Source organism: Solanum dulcamara, chromosome 2 (genome assembly GCF_947179165.1).
Source record: "Solanum dulcamara chromosome 2, daSolDulc1.2, whole genome shotgun sequence".
Lineage (NCBI taxonomy): Eukaryota > Viridiplantae > Streptophyta > Magnoliopsida > Solanales > Solanaceae > Solanum > Solanum dulcamara.
The window spans coordinates 72,164,797-72,187,706 of NC_077238.1; the positions used below are offsets into that span (position 1 = coordinate 72,164,797).

Below are 22,910 nucleotides of genomic sequence, written 5' to 3' on the forward strand. Positions count from 1 at the left end.
CATTATAGGTTTATCGCGATCTCGCAGGCAGCATGACTCCATTTGGGTGATTGTGGAGAGGATGACCAAATCAGCTCATTTTACTACTAAAAAAATATGAAAAAACGACGCAAAAAAACGATGGACTGTGTCGCCTTTTTGGTCAAACTCGACGAAAAAGCGACGTAGTCACTTCCATCACTCTTTTGCTCGACGCTTTTAAAAGAGCGACGGACTTGGACAGGGCCATAAAAAGCGATGTACTGAGTCGCCCCTAATTTTTTTAATTAAAAAATATATATAAAAAAACGACGGACTCCGTCTTTTTATTTTTTTAAAAAAACTAATTATTTAATAAAAAACGACAGACTATTAATCTCCATCCATCGCTTTGTTTATATTGGCTTCTTAAAAATTTGCAGAAAAGCAACGGACTTTGAGTCTTTGTCTGTCGCTTTTCTGGAAAATATAAAAACAAAATCAGAAAAGCGACGGACTAAAGGACCTGTCCGTCGCTTTTCTGCAACATGTTTTATAGCAGAAACCTGCAGTTTGCAGGTTTTTGCTGTCCACCTACAATCAAAATTTAATTCAATTATATGCAATTCAGCTCATTCAAACACAAATAAAATACGCAAAATACATAATAACAAACATAATTAAACACTTAAAACGAATAAAATCATAATTTAGAACGATTTAAAGTGTTTCAAAGTTAACAAAAATTTTTAAAATGTTCATAAACTAACATATGAAACCCTAAGACTATTTGATATATATTCATCACTATCGTCGGAATCATCCGGAGTGGACCCTCTTGAATAAAGGGGCGGAGGCTGACGGGCGAGGTTGAGCATTTGTTCTTTAATTTGCTCAACTTGTTCATTCATACTTTTTTGATCTGCGACCCTTCTTTTCTCTGATTCTGCTAATTCGCGTGTAAGTTCTGTAATTTGCTGAGATATTCCAGCTATTTGAACCTCGTCAATGGCATCGGCTTGACGCGATGATCCAATACCTTCTAAACCTGATTAGAGTCGCCGTACATTATTCTTAGAGCTCATTCCATATATTCAGCCCTTGTGGCTATCTCCAACCATTTTTTCTGTCCAAATTTGAGTGAACTGTTCAGGCGTTAGCTGAACCGAATATCTCATCTCACGTATGTGCCGCTCATAATCTTGCTGCATATTAGAAAATAAAAGTTATAATCAATATATATATATATAATAAAAATAAAACTTAAAATTAAAATATATTATACATTATATATTAAATAACTTATATAGGCTCGTTCGGGCCTTTCCTCCACTCACTCATCCAGATCCGACGTATTAGTTTTTTTCTTCACATGAGTCTTTAAAAACTTCATGACGATAGGGAGTGCGTCCCAATTCTTTTTCCTATAAATAAAAATACAATTAATGAAATAATATTTTGTCAAATAATTTATTTCAGAAAATGAATTTAAACTTAAAATTTAGAAACATTACCATCTCCCTTTGAATCGTACCATCACTCTTTGCACCTCCGGTGTGGAACGAACCACCCTTTAGGCTAGCTCTTGCTTTTTTACCTTGATCGGACAAAGCTTTGAATTCTTCGGTATCCCAATACCGACATAATTCTTCAAATATATGAGGCAGCAGCCAATTCGAAGGTGCCGATCATCCCTAAATTTCTTTAGCCAGCTAGACAGTCTGGCGCTCGCTTTTCTTTAAAAAATGGTCGCAATGACCATATTGTACCTTGGCTCCCAAGTACATAAAGTCTGAAAAAAATAACGTCAAATAATTAGTTAAGTAAAGTATAGTAAAAATATTAAACGTAATTTTAAAAAATAGATTTAAATATATATATACTTTGAATTCATTAAACATCGCCTGGCAGATACTGTTTGGAATCTCCTACCAAGAGTGATAGGGCTCAATATATAGCCTCAGAACACTCTCCTAAAGAGCCCTAGCAGCCTCCTTCGAAGGATGTCACCTACAAGACACATAATAAACATGTAATTATATCATTAATAATTTATTAATGTAGAAAAAATAAATAAATAAAATATTAAACTTACGAGGATCCATCAGGCTCAATCATGACTCTCCCAAGTTTGTCCCTCTGTCCAGGAGCTAACCCAGGCACATCATGTACTGCCTCTGGTCTAGCAACAGAAAAAGGTGAAGCTGATACTGTAGGAGTGTCAGTCTCAACACTAGAATCTCTAAGTCTCAGAGTAGATATGTGAGGAGACTGAGATCTGGGAGATGGAATTGTGGGAGATGTTGTAGAAGAAAATGATACTCTCGGGGGTCGAGCAATAACCTCTGTGGGTAGCTGGTAGGTCTGATCATATGAAGTATATCTGACCTGTGAAGAAGAAGAAGTGTCGTGTGGTCGGCAGAACTAACTATGGTAAACTAAATGATCCATAGTCCCAAAAGGCACAACATGAATATGTGTAGGACTAGCTCGGTGGTGCTGCATCTCCGGCGCTGAAGAAATATGTCCTAGGGTATCCTCAGGATCAACATGTCTCCTAAACTTCTTTTTACTTTTACCAAAATGGCTAACACCAAGATGATCCCGGGATCTATCACCATCACCAGATGACATCTGCATGTAAAGTAACAATACAATATATAAAAAACATAAATTAAATAAATTTAGGGTTAGCGAAATAAATAACTTACATAGTAGTTATAATCTACCACTCTATTCCTCCTCACTTGTTTCATTTTCGTCCTCTTTCCATTCCTCCTCCGTAGTTGTTTCATATTCATTGTCAATCCATTCCTCCTCATCAAATGATTCATATTCCTCGTTTACTTTTTCCTCACCATTTAGCATTATAAGTTCATCATCGGAAACCTCTTTTAGTATGTGTTGAGGATGTTCTAGTGTGGTTTCCAACTCAACATCAACTTTTTGTTGAACAAGTGCAACATCATTTTGGTACGCCACATCTAATACATTCTCAATTTCAATTCTTCCCACAGGCTTTGTCTTAATAACAACCCACCAATCAGTCTTATCTCTACGCAATGGATATGGAGCGTAATAGACTTGCTTAGCATTTTGGGCAATGATAAAAGGATCATAACTTCCGTATTGTCTGGTATGCTTAACTTCAATTATATTATGTTGTCGGTCCACTATTGTGCCTCTGTGTGATGAGTCAAACCACTTACACCGAAACAATACTATTTTTTTAGGCCAACCTGAATATCTTGCTTCAATAATCTCTTGAATGACACCATAATATTCTACAATTTGGCCATTACCATCGATATCACCTTGAACACACACACCACTATTATTGGTTTTCTTGTGCATAGAAACTTCTTCAATTTGAAACTTAAAAACATTCACACAATATTTATTCATTGTATGAATATGAGATCCAGGCCCGAGTGTGATCTCTCTCACAAATGGCGAATGTTCGAAACTTGAGTATTTATCATAAACCTAAAAATTGATTTCAAAATAATACAATTTACTATAAAGTGAAAACATTATACCTATTGATTCAATATAAGCTTTCACACTTACATAATCCTTTAATCATTTGGAAAACCTCGTATATATGGCTTCATTGCTCCATGTTCTTACGAATGAGCTGATATTGATATGTACAATTTTAATAGTTAGTAATCACTTATTACTACGTAATTTGATAATTTAATTTCACACTTACTTAAGATATGGCTGAATTTCTAGACAATTAAGCAGAATATGGGTCATAGCTGATTGTCTTTCCATATTAGTGAAGCTTCGTATTCCACACTGTTTAGATCCTTGACCACTTTGATTAAAAAATAAAATCGATGGATACATCGGATCACTGTCACCTTCATCATTGCGATTGGGCAAATTTCTCCTGCATGGAACTTCATCCCTAAAGTAATAGGAATAAAAGTCACCAGTTTCTCTTTGCTTAATTGTTTGTTTGCAGCTTTTAATTTTTCTAAATATATGTTAACTAATAATTATAGTATATACAAGAAAAATAAATTAATTACTTATATAAGAAAAATATTACCTCTCAAATTGATACATCCACCTTGTTTGAACTAGACCTCCAAAACATGCTTCTTTTACAAGATGCATCGGAAGATGCTCCATCACATCAAAAAACCACATGGAAAAATCTTCTCTAGCTTTGTAGTAATAACAGAAATATTTTCCTCCATCCTGTCTAAAGTACTTTCCAACAACTTTCCAGAACACAAATCTCTAAAGAAAAGACTTACCTCTGTGATTGGCTTCCATATCCAGTCAGCTAGATGGCTAAAAGCGATAGGAATCAATGTTTCCATGAATACATGACAATCATGGCTTTTCATACCTGTCAACTTTCCTTCATTCAGATCTGCCTGCATACCCAAATTCGAAGAATATCCCTCTAGCATTCTCAAATTTTTAACCCACTCACATATGTCATGTTTCTCATCCAATGTGAATGAATAACTGGCTTTAAGCTTGACAATTTTACCATTTTATAGTTCTTGCAACCATAATTTTTTTCTTTTATAGTATTCCTGTAAGTCCATTCTAGCTCTTGTGTTGTCTTTTGTCTTGCCCTTAACATCCATCATTGTGTTAAATAAATTGTCAAAATAATTTTTTTCAATGTGCATCACATCAAGATTATGTCGTAGGAGATTATCCTTCCAATACGACAACTCCCAAAATATGCTCTGTTTGTTTCAATTATGTTCAACATCATATCAAGAAAGCCTAGATGGTGGAGGGTCATTTTCAACCCTGTCTCCCAAATTTGATGTCATGTCAGTGATGGAGGTGGAGGGTCATTTTCAACTCGGTTTTTTTAATGCCTGTTTCATCTTTCTAAACTCATGATTCATTGGCAAGAACTGACCATGACAATCAAATCATGAATTTTTTCTTCCATGCTTTAAGGTGAATGCCTTACTATGTTTCATGTAATGAGGACAAGCAAGCTTTCTAGCAATTATCCAACTGGACAATATCCCGTATGTAGGAAAATCATTAATAGTCCACATTAAAATAGCACGCATAATAAAATTCTGCTTAATTTATATATCATAAGTCACTACTCCTTCAAACAACAATTATTTAAGCTCGTCTATTAATGGTTGTAGATAGACATCAATCAAACTTTTAGGATTACTAGGACATGGAATAACAAAGCTTAGAAAGATGTATGAACTTGTCATGCACATTTCAGGAGAAAGGTTGTACGAGATAAGAAATATAGGCCAACAAGAATAAGGTGAGACAACATTAGAGAATGGTGTGAAGCCATCTGCACACAACCCCAATCGTATATTTCTTGGTTAACTAGCAAAATCAGGATACATGTTATCAAAATATTTCCATGCTTCTCTGCCAGATGGATGAGATAAGACACCCGACAGCCTTCTATATTCACGATGTCATCTCATATGTGAGGCAGACCTCATCGATGCATACAACCTCTTTAATCTGGGAATAAGAGGTAAATAATGCATCGCCTTAATTGGGACCATCTTTTTAGTAGAAGTCCTCTTATAACGAACTTGTCCACAAAACTTACAATTTTTTAATTCACTACCAGTCTTGTAGAACAACATGCAGCCATTAACACCTCAATGAATTCTATCATACAACAATCCTAACTTCGAAACCAATCTCTTTGCCTAATAGAAGTTCTTAGGTATGTTAAAATCAGGATTAACCAGTTCGCCCAAAATATCAATCATTGAGTCCATAGCCGCATGAGGAACACTCCAATCTGATTTAATATTCATTAACCTAACTGCAACTGACAAAGCAGAATGCGGACTCCCTTCACATAGTGGACGACTAGCCTCTTCTAAATATTGATAGAAGCGTCTTGCTTCTTCATTATGAGTTTCATCAAAATATTGTTCTGGTTCCATCCCACCTTGAACCCCGAAAGCATCATTAACCATTTCATGAACTCTATTATGTTGAAATGTATAATGTTGAACTCTATCATATAGAACCCTATCATGTTCAACCCTAATTTGACCATGTGGTGCAAGCATATTATATTCATCCACGAGCAGCAGATTATAAAATATATTATTCAATCCATTTATTTCTCCATGATCAACTCATACAAAATATCTAGGCTTAAATCCAGTACCATACAAATGAACCATAACTATATATGGATTAAAAAATTTCAAGCACTTACATTCACGACAAGGACACCTAACCAATTTATTTTGCTTAAAAACATCAAGTGTCATGGCATGATCGATAAAACTTCTTAGAGCCCATTTGGATGGGCTTTAAGTTGTTTTTTTTAGCTTTTGGACGTATTTGTCTAATGCTAACTTTAAGCCATAAAATTCTTAAAGTCAGTCAAAAATAAAAAGTTAGAATTCCTAACTTTTTTTTCTAAGTGCTTAAACTCATTTTCTTTGACCATAGAAATTACTTTTATATCCCTTATATTTTAACTAAATTCCCAAACTACTCTTTTTATTTTTTTAACCCTAAAATTCACATCATTTTCCTCATTTAAGCACTTTTATCCAAACACTCAACTGCTTATTTATAAAAATAACTTTGAGCACTTCAAAGTTCTAAAAGTACTTCATACATAAAAGTTACTTTTTTAAGCCCATCTAAACGGGCTCTTACACCGTCAATAAATTCAGGTTTCAAACCACCACCAACTTCATAATGCATGTTATACATCCACAAACGAGGATCCATCTACAAAATTACATATATTCAAGCTTAATTAATTAGTTCATAATGACTATAATTCATCGAGACTACAAATTCTAATTAATTAATTTATATAATTAAAGTTCAAGTTCAAGTTATGATTAATTCAATTTATAATTAATTAATTCATATAATAATTAAGTTTAACTTATAATTTAAGTTCATGACTTTGAATATCGTCTAACTCTAATTAGCTTAATTAGTTCATAAGTACTACAATTCAACAAGATTTATAAAGTCAACAAAATTTCAAGTTCTAAGTTCTAAGTTCAAGTTCTAAGGTCAAGTTCTATATTATATTCAAGTATCCTAAAATTCAAGTATCTAAATTCTAATTATTTCCAAAGTCTAAAGTTCACAATTTATACAAACTAAAAAAAATATTCTAAGTTTAAAAATCCTAAAGTCCAAATTCATAACTTGAATATCTTCCAAACATCTAAAATCATTCAACCCAATGCTTTTCTAACTTGAATATCTTCCAAACATAAAAAATCCTAAATTTTAATTTCTAATTACTTCATGTTCTAACCGTAATTTTATCTTCAAAAACACTTCAAGTCCAACTAACACAATACCCAATTCACAATCTAATTAAAAAAAATAACAATTCAAACTAAAGCCCTAAAATTTTTATTCACATTCTAACTTCAAGAACTAACCAACTTAACATAACATTTGAACATCAACAACACTTTAATTTCAACTCCACAAATATTCAAGTCACAATTTAATTCAAAAAAAAACAACTCACATAAAAGACCTAAAATCTAATTACTAACATTCAACAATTCAAAATCACATATACAAATTAACTATGTTAATAACATACATTAAACAAATTAAAAAAAAAATTAACTAACAATCAATAAATTAATTATTTTTTTCAAAATTAAAACCCTAAAACTAACTAACCATATTAACATTACGGAGAGAGAGGCTGACGGTGGGGAGTGGCGGCGGCACCAACATTGACGAGGTAGAGCGTGGGGCGACGAACGGCGGCGAAGGGGGTGGGGGTTGGAATTTTTAGAGAGAAGAGGGAGGGTTTAGAGAGAGAGAGAAAACAAAAAATAAAAAAAAGTCGGCACTAGTTTCAAATATTTCAGAAAGAGCGACGGACAGCGTCGCCCTGCCATTTTGACCAAAAAAGCGACGGACTAGGAGACGCTGTCTGTCACTTATTTTAAAAAAATGATAAATAAAACATAATAAAAACCAACGGACAGAGGCATATTTTTTAAATAATATTTAATTATTTTTAATTAAAAGCGACGGACTCCGTCATTATTTTTATTTTATAATTAATTTTTAAATATAGTTATATATGACGCAAAAATCCGCCAAAAAAAGCGACGGACATATAATTCTTGTCCGTCGCTTTTTATTAAAAAAATTAAAAAATATAAAAAAGCGATGAACAGGGTCTCAAATATCATTACTTTTTTGAGCGATGCAGTCTGTCGCTATTTTTTCATCAATTTTTGGACTGTTTTTAGTACTGTTTCTTACTTGTTAAGACTATAGATTTGGCCGAGGATAATCTAGGGTAGTACCTCAAGGAAATAGTCAGATTTCATAGAGTTTCCTTGTCCATCATCTCAGACAAGGGTACTCGATTCAGTACACAGTTTTGAAAGTCATTCCAAAAAGAATTGGGTTCAAGAGTGAACCTTAGTACTACTTTTCACCCTTAGAAAGACGGTCAGGCAGAGCGTACAATTTAGACTTTGGAGGATATGTTGAGAGTTTGCGCTATCGACTTCAAAGGTAATTAGGATGATTATTTACCTCATATTAAGTTTGCATATAATAATAGCTTCCATTCGAGTATTCAGATCGCTCCATATGAAGCTCTTTATAGGAGGAGATGTAGATCATAGATTGGTTAGTTCAAAATTAGTGAAGCTGAGTTAATTGGAGTAGACTTAGCTCACTGAGCTATGGATAAGGTGGAAATCATCCAAGAGAAGTTAAGGACTACTCAGAGTTGCAAGAAATCTTACACTGATATTAGGAAGAGAGATTTGGAGTTCGAAGTGAATGACTGAGTGTACTTGAAGGTCTCACCCATGAAGGGTGTGATGAGATTTGGGAAGAAAGGGAATCTTAGTCCCCATTACATTGGCCCTTACCAGATTATGAAGAGAGTTGGTACTGTAGCCTACAAATTGGAGCTACCATCGGAGTTAGAGGCTATCCATCCCGTGTTTCACATCTCTACGCTTAAGAAGTGTTTGAGAGATCCTTCACTTGTAGTCCCGACTGAGAGCATTGGGGTGAAAGAGAGTTTGACTTATGAGGAGATTCTGATTCAGATCCTTGATGGTCAAGTTCGCAAGCTAAGAACCAAAGAGGTTGCATCCGTCAAAGTTCTGTGGCAAAACCAATTTGTTGAAGAGGATACATAGGAGGCAGAAAAGGCCTTCGATACCCTCATCTATTCGCACCTCCTAATGATGATGTTAACGGTAATATTCCTTTTCACTATTTTGAGTTGATGTTCATTTCGAGTTTGACTATGTGATAAGCATTCTTGAGTCTGAGTAGTTGATTGTTGATGTACTATGGATTTACGGTACTTTTGATACTTGAAACTTGAGAAATTGCATGTCTTTTAAGCATTTGTTAGTAGATATGATGTTGGTTGTATTTTTTTTTGCAGGAAACTAAGTCACACAACACTGATTTGCATGAATTTTTGAGTCTACGAGGCCATCCTATGAGTCGTAGGTAGCATTCATCAAAAGAATATTGAGAAATAAAAGCAAAGATGGAGTTACGAGTCAATTCTACCACTCGTTAAAATGTCTATGAGTCGTAAGGACATCCGTGGAAGAGACCACAATAATTGAAAGCCAGGACCCGATCTACGAATGAAGTACATAAGTCATGTTAAAGATTACGAGTCATAGAAATTGTCTATGAAGAAGAAGAGTTCATCAGTGCAAAGAGTTGTGTTACAAATTGGGTCTACGACTCGTCATCCTGAAGATGATCCATAGAAGCAAGTGATAGAACCCAACCAACTTAAAGTTTCTTGTTTCTTCCAATTTAATATCTAATTAGGATTAGTTGTCTATAAATACACTTCTTAGGTTTATTTTTGTATTATGCACATTTTGGGTTTAAGAATAGAACTTGAACTACTTTTGGGATTTAATTGTTGAATTTCTGATTTTTGATATCAATGATTACGTTTGGATTTTATTTGAAGATTTTGGATTCTCATATTCGTTACTGTAAGTGCATGATTTATCATAAAATCAAATATTATTGATTGTGATCATGTAATTATGACTAGCTAGTTCTACAACTAGGATTGTGGGAACCATGAAGCATTAACGACGTAGACTTAATAAAAAGTAATTCTTGAATAGTGTACATGCATGTATTGCTTTTTCTTTCGCTTTGATTGCTTTTTAATGATGGCTAATGTTAGAACTCACCTTATTCTTACTTGTTGGATCAAGGAGGTACCGAATGGGAAAAGGGATTAAACAACGAGATTTGGGCTAATCATCCTCATATAATTAGCTTGAATGGATCAAAGGATAGCTAAATCTGGGATCTATGGTAAGGGTTAGTAAAGCATACACTCATAAACGGTTCAAGTTGCATAGTGAAATTTACTTATTTTTCGAATCAAGGACTTAGTTGAACTTAACTTACCGATTCTACATGTAACACACTAGAAAAGGATTACTAATAAAAAAAGGTCTACAGAGTTAACGATTTTTGGTGAACACGTAAACCCTAGTTTTGTTTCATATTGATTTTAAACCACATTAAATTATTTCTTTGTTACTTGATACTTTCTATTTGATTTGTTCATTGCTTTTACATATAAAAAACCTTTCTTTGCAGAAATAATCTTATTACTAAAACAACTACTGAGCGATTAACCTAAGTCTAAATCATATTCCTCGTGGAATCGACGCTAGCCTTTGTTAGATTCTATAGTTGATCAACAACCGCTTTATACTTCTCTAGGGAGGTGTAACTTGGGCATATCAAATTTTGGTGCCGTTGCCGGGGAATAAAGCTTTTAGATTAGATAAATTTTTATTATTTAATTTGTAGTCATTATTTCCTTATTTTACTTTATTTTCTTTTTGTTTGTGCTGAAATAGGTTTTGATTCCTAGTGCATGCCAACTATGAGAAGTCAAGGCATTCCCTTGAGTCCCTTTAATCCCGAAATCAAAAGAGCACTACGTAGGATGGTAAAAAAACAATAATAACAATGATGGACACAAAATTGGTGATGACGCAGAATGACTTAGAGGGAAACACTAGAATCTACTACAACATCAACCACAAATCATCTTAACAATCAACATGTAGTGGGAGAACATCCTCCACCTAGGCAGCGACCTGACTTCAGCATATGGAATAACTATGGAGTCAACCATGATGCCATTGGAACTACAGGTGCCATTGTGTTACCTTCATTACTGCCTGGAACTAAGTTCAGTATTACAAGCGAGCTGATTCAAACTCTTCATAGTCGAGGACTGTTTGCTGGCCTAGCATCCAAGGATCCTTACACCCATCTAAATAATATGGTGTATGTTTGCAAGAGAAGGGTTGGCGACCCAGAGCTAACCATGGAGGTTATTAGATTGCGCATTTTTTCATTATCACTTACTGGCGATGCTACAATTTGGTTGTCTGAACTTTCCTATAATTCCATTATGACATGGGATCAATTACACGAGGCGTTTATTGAAAAGAGCTTCCCATTATCAAAGAATCTGAAGCTAAGAGATCGAATCAACAACTTCCAATAGTTGTCTGGAGAGTTAATTAGTGGAGCTTTGGAAAGATTTGTGAAGTATCTACGAAGTGTGCCAAATCATAGAATAGCCGATGAGACACTTCTTGAACTATTCTATCGCGCACTTGATGATAATGGAAAAGATGTTGCAGACACCATCACGGGAGGAGCATTCTTGGCCAACACTTTTCAAAAGGCTGCGGAGAAACTTGATTGTGTTGCAAAGACTAACCGAGCTTGGATCATTCGGTATACTGAAGGTTCAAAAAGATCTTTTATTGTTGGTTCAAATTAGAGTTCCAAGATTCCAAATGAAGAGGTACTATAAGAGATTGCTCAATTGAGAAGTAGATTCAAACTGGCATTTAAGAACTTGGGACTAGAGAAAATTAATGTAGTTGACCATCAAGGTAGATCGCCAAGTCATGATAACTATATATACGAGGAAGATATATATTATTTGAATGATCAAGCGGGGGGTTTCTGGACTAATGCCTAAGCATCTAATCAGGATTATTGGTGCCAAGGTCAAGGAAATCAAGGTTGAAACTATAATAACTTAATCGAGAGGGTCATTACAACCGCGACAATAATTACAATTGTAAGAACAACTACAATCACAATGGATACAATGATAGAAACTGTTGTCAAGACAGACAAGGTGATTGGGGAATGAGAGATAACAATAAGAGTGGTGCATACATTCCACTCAAAACTCAAGATGGGGGATCCGAACTTTCCAGAATTGAAGACATGATGACAAAGATGATGAAAAATATGACACAACTGAGGATAACCTAAAAGAGATACGCAATGATCTTTCAGGAATGAATCAAAAAATTGAGTCACATTCTACATCCATAAAACTTATCGAGCAACAATTGGAGCAGATTTTATCGTCTTTAAATCCACGCCAGAAAGGAACTCTCCCAACTAATACAATTCAAAATCTAAAGAATAATGGGCAATGTATGGTTACAACCACCCAAAGTGGCTCTCAAACAATAGATCCACCAATACCAGAACCTGAGGATGATGCATGCGACTCAGCTGTTAGTGAGGATGAAACAGAAAAAAATCCGAGGAGAAAGCAGTATGTGAAAAGCTAGGCACTAAATAGCCCGAGAACGGAGATAAAAAGTATGATGAGGCAGCTAGCAATGAGAAAGAAGCTACTCCAACTCCAACCCTAATACCACGACCTCCTCCACCTTTTATGCAGAGATTGAAAAAGAAGGCCGAAGATGAGAAGTATCTTAAGTTATCATCATGCTGAAACAAATTTTGGTGAATGTTCCTTTGATGGAGGTGTTAGAGAAAATGCTTGGATATGCAAAATTTATGAAGGATCTTGTCACAAAGAAGAGAATGGTGAGTTTTGAACCAGCCGACAACTAACATCATTGTAGTGCAATAGCCACTCACTTACTTGTACAGAAAAAAGGACCCAGGAGCATTCACCACACCATGTACCATAGGGGAATTCAACTTTGCAAAGGCATTATGAGACATAGGTTCTAGCATTAATTTGATGCCTCTAGCAATGTTTCGACAACTAGGTTTAGGAGCCCCCAAACTAAAGTCAATGCGGCTCTTGATGGCAGATCATACTGTAAAGAAGTCCTTGGGAACTATTTATGATATTTTAGTGAAGGTCAAATTATTCGTATTCCCTGCAGACTTCGTCATTCATGAATGTGAGGTAGAATTTGATGTTCCTATCATTCTGGGTAGACCATTCCTAGCAACTGGGCGTGTTTTGGTAAACATGGAAACTGGTCAATAGAATTTTCGACTAAATAATAAAGAAGTCATTTCCAACGTATGTTGAGCAATAAAGCATCATAATCAGCTACGAGCAGTGTTCGTGATTGATGTTGTTGAGGATATGCAACTAGAGATACCTATTAAGGAGAGATTGAGCGTTGAAGCTCTAGCGGCTGTCATTATGAACTTAGATGGAGATCAAATTGGGGAGTATAATGAGATGATTTTTGCATGCAATGTCCTTGGGATGCTCAATCACATACTAAAGAGACGTGACTTAGACTTGAAGAATAGAGCTACCCCTCCTGCAAACCATCCATCGAGGAACCTCCGACTTTGGAAATCAAAGCACTACCATCTCATCTACAATATGCATTCTTGGGGCCCAACAACACGCTGCCAGTCATAATAGTTGCCGATCTTCACCAAAGGCAAGTAGAAGCTCTAACATGTGTCTTGAGGTGTTTCAAACGAGTAATAGGATGGTCTATACCCAACATCATAGGCATTCCACCTGGCATATGTTCCCATAAAATCCAACTCATGCCGGAATGCAAACCAAGCATTGAGCACCAAAGGCAACTCAACCCACTGATGCAAGAGGTAGTTTAAAAGGAGATCATCAAGAGGTTAGATACTGGAGTTGTTTATCTGATCACCGATAGCAATTGGATAAGTCCTATCCAATGTATACCAAAAAAGGAGTGGTATTACAGTGGTGCCAAACACAAAGAATGAACTCATCCTAATGAGGCATGTCAATGATTGGAGAGTGTGTATAGATTATCGCAAGCTAAACTCATGGATAGAAAAAGATCACTTTTCAATGCCTTTCAAAGATTAGATATTGGACCTTCTTGCTGGCAAAGAATGGTATTGTTTTCTTAATGGTTATTTGGGATATAATTAGATTTATATAGCACTCGAACACAAGTAAATACCACTTTCACTTGTCCATATGGGACATTCTCTTTCAGAAGAATGTCACTCGGATTGTGTAATGCACCGATGACTTTTCAACGGTGTATAATGTCTATCTTTTTAGATATAGTGGAGGACACAATCAAAGTTTTTATGAATGATTTTTCCGTGGTTGATGATTTATTTGACGATTTCTTCGCCCATCTCAAATATGTACTTCAAAGGTATGAAGATTGCAACTTTGTGCTCAACTAGGAGAAATGTCACTTTATGGTAAAAGAGGACATAGTGCTGGGTCACAATACTTCAAACAAAGCCATAGAAGTTGATCGAGGTAATCGCAAAGTTGCCCCCCCATTTCCTTCAAAGGCATTAGAAGTTTCTTAAGACACGTTGAATTTTACCTCCACTTCATCAAAGACTTCTCCAAAATAACATATCCATTATGCAAATTACTTGAGAAGGAGATGAAATTCATTTTCGATAAGGTCTGTCTAAAAGCATTTGAGGAGTTGAAAAATGGCTAATAGCAGCTCTTATCATCATTGTACATGATTGGGACGACCGTTTGAGGTTTTGTGCGATGCGAGTGGTGTAGCAGATGGAATAGTATTAGGACAATTAGGACAAAGGCACGAGAAGATTCTACATCCAATATACTATGCTAGAAAAGCCCTTAATATTGCCCAAGGGAACTACGCTGTGACCGAACAAGAGTTGCTCGCCATAGTATTTGCTTTCGGGAAGTTTAGATCTTACTTGCTCGGTACCAAAGTCATTGAACATACAGATCATGCAGCATTGAGATACCTCATGGAAAACAAAGATGTTAAGCGGAGACTAATTCTCTTGGTATTGTTATTGCAAGAGTTTGATTTCAAAGTAAAAGACCGAAAAGGGACTGAAAACCAGATTGGTGATCATCTTTCTAGACTTAAAGAAGAGGCAATGTTAAAACTGGAAGACGGAGTTGAGATAGAGGACACCTTTCCATATGAACAAGTATTTTCAGCATCATACTACTTGATTCCATGGTTTGCTGATGTTGCTAACTACTTGGTAAGTGATATAGTACCGTCCGAATTGAATGTTCACCAACGCCGTTAGTTCTTGTCTAATATGAAGAAATTCTTTTAGGAAGAATCATACTTGTTCCATGTTTGTGCTGATGGGATTATTCGTCGCTGTGTACACGAAGTTAAGATGATGAGTATTTTAGAGGCATTCCATTCGTCGCCTGATGGAGGTCATCATAGTGGTATCTGAACAACCTATAAAATTCTGCAATGTGGGTACTATTGGCCAACAATTCATGAAGACGCTTATAATTTCCCCAACTATTATGATCGTTGTCAAAGAGAAGGGGGAATTTCAAGAAAACATGAACTCTCACTCACTCATATTCTAGTCATTGAACTGTTCGATGTATGGGGAATTGACTACAAAGGTCCTTTTGTGAGTTCGAGTGTAATGAAATGCATTCTTGTTGCGGTTGACTATATATCTAAATGGGTAGAGGCTTTCGTGCTTCCCGATAATAAAGCAAAGAGTGTCACCACCTTCCTCAACCGAAATATCTTCTCTAGATTTTATACACCAAGGGCAATAATCAGCGATGGAGGTTTCCACTTTTGCACTCGATTGTTCAAAATGCTACTTGAGAAGTATGGGGTTCGACATAGTGTAGCAACTCCTTATCATCCCCAAATAAGTAGACAAGTTGAGGTCTCGAATTGTGAAATTAATCAAATACTTACAAAGATGATGAATGCAAATAGAAAGGATTGATCAAAGAATCTTGATGACGCTCTATAGGCTTACTGTACTGCATTCAAGACTCCCATCGGTGGGAAATCTTGTCATCTGCTCATAGAGTTGGAACACAAAGCTATGTGGGTGTTGAAAAAGTTGAATATGGATTGAGATGCTGCATTGAATAAAAGGATAAATTAAATAAACGAGCTTGATGAGTTCTGCCTAAATGCATATAAGAGCCCAGCCTTATACAAAGAGCGAATGAAGAAGTACCAAGACCGAAAGATTGAAAAGCGCACATTTGCACCCGGAGACCTAGTCCTTCTTTTCAATTCAAGGATGCATTTATTTCTTGGCAAACTCAAGTCAAAATAGTTAGGACCATTCTGAGTGAGTCAAGTTTCTCCGCATGGTGCAGACGAGCTAGAAAAGAAGGATGGAACGAAGTTCAAAGTTAATGGTCAAAGAATCAAAGCATATATGTGCACCGAGGATGAGATCAAAATTGTGGAAGCATAGAAGCTTAGTGAAGTTAGAGTAACTAGGCAAATCTACGTAGTGCCGCGATATTTGGGATGCTTAGTGAAGTCTGAGTAACTAGGCAAATCTGGGTCGTGTCGGAATATTAAATCAAGCACTACTTGGGAGGCAACACAATCTATATTTTTCTTTTATTAAGTTATTTGATTTTGTCTCTTTTTATCTCCACTTGTTAGTTTTTAGGATAACATAGACTAACACAAAAAGTATACAAAAAAATAGGCCAAAATATGAGTACATGCCCATGTTGGAATGCGAATACTAGAAACTGAAAGGAGCAAAAAGGCATATGAGTTGTTTCTATGAGTCGTCGAGGTCTCTACAGCTCGTAAACTCAACTCGTCAAGACCAAAATATCACACATGTAGCAGCTTTAAGTCTATGAGTGTACTCTACTGATCGTAGAAATGTCTACGATTTATAGCCTACACTCGTGGACTCCAGGTATGTTTTCTGAACTTTCCTAAGTTTCAAGGCTAATTACGAAGCTTGTTTATGACCCTAATAACTATTATGAGTTGTAACTAGCAATTTTTAAACTCCAAAAAAAAACTAAACATTGACCCGACCCATGATCAAAAGGGAATAAAATCTCTACTCGTTCAAATTCTTACCGCTAACAGTCAAAACCAAACTATCCTTGTTCATCACCTTCTCCAAACGACTTCATTTTCATCTTCACCATCACTTACCACTTCCATCATAAATAAATCAAATTCCCAAACCTATAAACTCCCCCAACTTCTCATATAACTAGTCTGGCACTCAAGAAGACAAAATATTTCGACCGAACTCAATCACCCTTCACACGAGCTGGTAAGGTTATCTCCCCAAGTCTATTTGACTATAAAACTATTTAAAGTTGGCACCACAAGCTTTGGGATGAAGGAAATATATTAAATGGAAAATTAGTGCATGTTTTTGGTTTTGAATAGAATTGTGTGAACTAATTTTTGAACTAGGGAGCCATGAGTATGCATAATTTAGGTTTAAAAGCTTAAATTGAAGGAATGAGGGTTGTTGAATTACTAATTGTGTTGGTGTTGTGAGGATTAATCACTGAACCTAAGGTTCGCACACTCAACTCCATACTGGTCTCCTAGCTGATGTCTATCAGCAACTGTCTGAAGATGCCCTATACTCAATAAGGAGAGAGCAAGTGAAGTATCAGTACCATAAACAACGATGTACTGGTAGGATCATGCGGCCAACTCAGACAAGAAACTACAATATAGTAAAGATAGGCATATATGAAACACATTATACCAATTAAACATTCATAAGCATTACTTAGTTCACAGTATCGATCTCAATACAACAGTCAACAATAGTCCTCTCATGGGATCCATACTCAAACTATTACTTTGTGTCGGAGCGTGACCCAATCTAATATATGTGTGTGTGCGCACGCATACGCGCATATCGGAATATGACACCCGATCCAATATGTATATATATATTGTAATGTGACATCTGATCCAATATGTATATGTGTCATAGCGTGACATCCGATCCAATATGTATATGTGTCGGAACGTGACACCCGATCCAATTTATATGTGTCGAAACTTAACACCCGATTCAATATGTAAATCGCAGTCACAAACACAATCATAGTCGAAAATGAATAGTCCACACACTTGCACAATCAAGTAACAGGTTCATTGCATGAAATTGATCACAATAGTCATTTTACCAAGTTTATTACATCTTTCATAGTCTCACACATGCAGACAATACTATCAATTACTGTAACAAGCTCATGTAACACAGACATGATTGTAAAATCATCACCTACCTCGAAACCAAGCCTTGGAAAGTCTAATGAATTGGAGTTTTTCCTTTTCGAAGTCTTTCGGCTTATTCTTTGTCTAAAATAAAATAACAACTATACAAATCAATAAACCATTGACCTACAATACCTAGGTCAAATAAAAATCCTAACCCTTGGCCACTTTCGATCACCTCCCCCCAACTAGGGCTTTTCAACCATTAAATTCAGGCCAAGAACCCTCCCCTAAGATATTTACCATGGAACCTAGGTCCTAAGAATCAAAATACAAGTTAAGAGAGCGATTAACTTATCTTTAGTACAAAATTTGGTGGAAAACTGAAGAAGTATCACCCTAGGTCACTTCTGGTGTCTTAAGAACAAAGTGGGAGGAATAAAATCGGTTTTGAGATTTTTTTCCTATATAAACTCGCGATTGTCCCGCCATGGCGCCACTTACCCCACCAAATTGGCCCCTCGATAATGGGAATAATATCGCCATGGCGAGTTGCACAACAATAGAACCTCGGAATTTGTGTCATAAGCTCTTATTTTACCACATGCCCTCAAACCATGACATTCTAAATTCAACCCTTCACGTCAAGATCAATTATGGAAGTTCTACTCGCTCAAATTCGATTTCGTAAAGTCGTATAGGCTCCTTATTGTCTTGGTTATTAATTTCAATTATCAAACTGATAATTTCATCACCCATCCATTACCAAATTATCTCATACCTCACATGACGTAGATTTTGTCCAAATTTGGCCTAGGCTCAAATTTTTCAAGTTACTACTCAGAAGTTTTTTAGCCCAATTTCCTTCCCAATTGGCCTATCCATAACGACAGTAACATGTTGTTACAAGTGTCATACTTCTTTGCCTTATTCTTAACTGTGGAGTGTTGTGTTTATCGAAATTGATTATTCTTCTGCCTTCACTTGAGATTTTCTGAAACTAGTTAAATTCATATATACCTAAAATATGAAAAACTAGATTAGCAAAAAAGTCAGCATGAGTATTTTCCTCCCTTAAGGAGTGTTGTACTCTTACTGACATAAGATCCCTCAATCTATTGGTAGAGTTGACCTCCATTATCACACTCCATGGAATCTCCCCATCTCCCTTAAGTATATGTACCATAGCCAGAGAGTCGATTTTCAGGATAATGTTTGTAAGATTATTCTCAAAGCAATAATGTAAACTTGCTCTCCTAGAAATAGCTTCAGCGATTAGACCTGTTATTTTTTAATTTAGAGATTCTATTTCTTTATGGGAGGGGGAGGGATTTATAACACAAAAATAATTTTGAATAAAAAATAATAAAAATAAAGCATTTCCAACTTAAAAAAAATATTTAGTATTTTTTGCTTAGAATTTGAGAAGTGAGAGCTAGGGTAAATCTTTACATAATCTTCTTCTATCAGAAGTATATTTTGTGGTATAACCTTCTTATCTAATAAACAAGGATTACATGATCCTAACCAATATTTTGCCCCACAAATCCCTTCTCTCCCTTATTTTCAAGTCTAGAGCAACTTTTTGAGGATGTTTAGGATAATCCTCGTCTATTTTACTACTAAAGGAGAGAACGAAAATAAAAGAATCCGCACTTTAGAGGTTCTATCCCGACGATTCTGTTATGCGGCCCCCACTCCGCTATAGCGGCTCCACCTTAGCATAAATGAGCCCCGCTATGGTGGGATGACACCAGCTCCGACCAAGCTAAATTCCTAAAATTTCCGTCACATCATCCCAATTGCTTTCACATGAAGTGTTTTTTCTAATAACGACGGTTCAGATCATTACAACTGAGTAGGCATCATAGACTGACTGGGATTAAATCTACGTAAGACATCACAAAATCAACAGAAATAACTATAATTATATCACATTTAACTTCTCCTTAATCATAGCTTACCTAGTACATCAGTTCGTCACAAAATATTTGCAGTTTCTTAATTACTATCTTAGCTCAGTCATTAGTACTGTCATCAAAATCAATCTCACCCACAAACAATTTGTATGAAAGTCATCAATATATATCATTATTACCAACAATCCACACCATCCAATCACTTAGCTTACTAATGATTATATTATCAACTTAAACATTGTAAATCTTTCACACGTAATTAAACCTTTCCCGCGATTATTACGATCACGATAATTATACTCGCACCAGATTTAATTTAGCCTAACTGAATCTTCCTACGAAATAGTTTTACCACCAATTCTAACCTCACATTCACACCCTAACCGAGAATACAAGCAATGTTTATACATTTAAACTTACTCTTTTCCACATATCTCAATTACAACCTAAATGAATAAGAGATCATAAGCAGGTAACTATATAATCAATCCACCTTTTTCCAAACATTTTTTTCAGTATGAATCTTATCAAAAAAAATTATACAAAATTTCGAAATTAACAGTAATACAACAATAATTGTATATACATAGCTGGTTAGCCTATCACTTTTATCAAACACTTCTCAATTAATTATCCACAACAGTATAATCATCAACAATTGGTCACATACAAAAAAGTCAACAAATCATAAAATTCATTCTGGCCTCGTAGCTGTATAATCTCTGGATCAGCCAGAAACCTCTATCACTCTCTCGGAATCATAAGTCTCACTTTTATTTGTACACACATTCTAAGGGATCTTAATCTTTTCCGTTTAGTCATGACCTACAGGGGATCCTAGGAAGCACTCGTTCGTAAGCTCACATCATACTCAAGCCACTCATCATCAGAATAGTAAGTGTATGCTTACCGTATCCACAAGTCTTAATATGCTAACCTCTCCAGTTACCTCTCAGGATAACTCATTAAGTATAGAATAATCGTAAGTTCACAATTCATAACATCAGTCAAATAGACAGTTCAACAGTTCACATGCTTATTCATACAAACACTCATTAACTCAATCATAAACCATCACATACTGTGTCCGAAAATCAATCAACATGCAATACAGCTCATATCACATAACAACAACTAAGCAAATCTAACTCTAATTAAACCTTCACTGAATTTATGAAGCTCATTCAAACTACTAGTTTAGTATTTAACTCCAAGGATGACTACTTACTTGGTTTAAGAATAATTTAATCAACAACATCTTCATTGTTCTTCTCTTCTTTAAGGTATTATGAAGTCCTAGTCATGCAACTCTCCTTGCTTGATAAAGCATCAAGACCACTAAACACCCTTTCCTTTCTCATCACAATCATCAAGCACCACATTCCTATCCTTATAATCAAATCCAAATACTTGCATATCGATTTTTATTAATTTTCAAGTTTGTTCTAATCTTAAAAAAATCCATGTAATTCTCAAGCAAATCCTTTGTATTACAATCCCGAAGTTAAATTATACGATCAAGAATATTACATATAGATGACAACAAAACTACACTATTTGTCTTAGGCTATTTTTAAGGTAGACACTCAAATTTTCATGTCCATAGCCTAAACATGTTATCCCACCCAACTCTGCGATGTAGAACATATCACTAACAAAGTCTAAAAGAAAAGTAAATCATAACCTACCTTGAAGGCGAGCCGCTGCCCCAATTTCCATGCAACTTCATTTTCATTGGTGGTTCTGTGAGCTGGTGAAGAATGCAGAGGAAGACTTAAAGTAGTCTTTGCAAGGAGTCTTTTCTCTCCCATCTCTCTTGAGTTCTTTCACTCTAAAAGTAATCCCTAGGGCGTTCTTAGGAGGATCCCACACAAAAAAATAGAATGAAACTCTTGAGGGTTACGTAAGAAAATAAGACAATTTTATAGTTTCGCAGGCCTTCGCTATGATGAAGGTCTTACCTATGGCAAGACACCTTCCTTATAACGAAGCCCGTTGACTAGTCAACTTTTATGGTCAACGAAAAATTAATTACTTCTTAATTTTAACTACCCCATTTTTCACTAAGCTTTTTAAAGTAACGATGGAACATGTAAGAAAATTATATAATAGTGATTACATTTTTCTAAGCACTCTTCACTTTTAGACTTTATCATCTATTTTTTTTCTCTTTAATTTTCCTTGAGTCCTCTTTTCGTTAATTATTTTCATAAGTAATTCTCATCATACAAAAAATGTTTCAATTATTATTTTATTTTCAAGTACTTTTTTTTATGTCACATTCTTTCAAAGATGAATTTTTTATCACTTTGCAACTATCATTAGTCATCATTTGCACTTGATCATTTTTCTTCAAATTTAACAGTTACAACATAATCTAAACTATAATGCTTAAGGAAGCAAGGGGAAAAAATCTAAAGATTCAATAAAATGATGAAAAAATAGTCAAATGTTTTCTAGCCTATTCTCGAATTCTCGACTACACACATATATTTCACCAGAGTTCTATTACCATCCTAAATCTTTTAAAAGTAAAATATATAACCCCTTAAAATATCATAATCAGTCATATGTCTTATGGTGAAATACACATACTTGACACGTATATTTCAACAGTTAATATGTTTTTAATTTTTTTTTCTCCTTCATCTTCTTCCTTTCTTCTTCAACAATTTTTTCAACCCTACTTTTTTTTTGAAAGTTTGATTTAGGGATAATATTTTAGGATACATTGGGGTCCCCCCCTGCCACCTCTGCCTTTATCACATATCCCACCTTCACCATTACCTTCTTTACC

General features: G+C 35.3%; 1 long non-coding RNA gene across 2 annotated transcripts; it reads right to left on the minus strand.

Annotated features, from left to right (window-relative positions):
- Positions 1 to 1,479: 1,479 nt before the first annotated feature.
- Positions 1,480 to 22,002, minus strand: LOC129876773 (uncharacterized). Of its 2 annotated transcripts, none has more exons than XR_008763413.1 (4): positions 21,802 to 22,002; positions 2,054 to 2,592; positions 1,842 to 1,968; positions 1,480 to 1,750 (listed from the first exon to the last, which is right to left on the minus strand). It is a non-coding gene; the product is annotated as an uncharacterized LOC129876773 (long non-coding RNA). The 2 variants fall into 2 exon arrangements; XR_008763414.1 differs by lacking the exon at positions 21,802 to 22,002 and adding an exon at positions 4,019 to 4,097.
- Between the last annotated feature and the right edge of the window lie 908 nt (positions 22,003 to 22,910).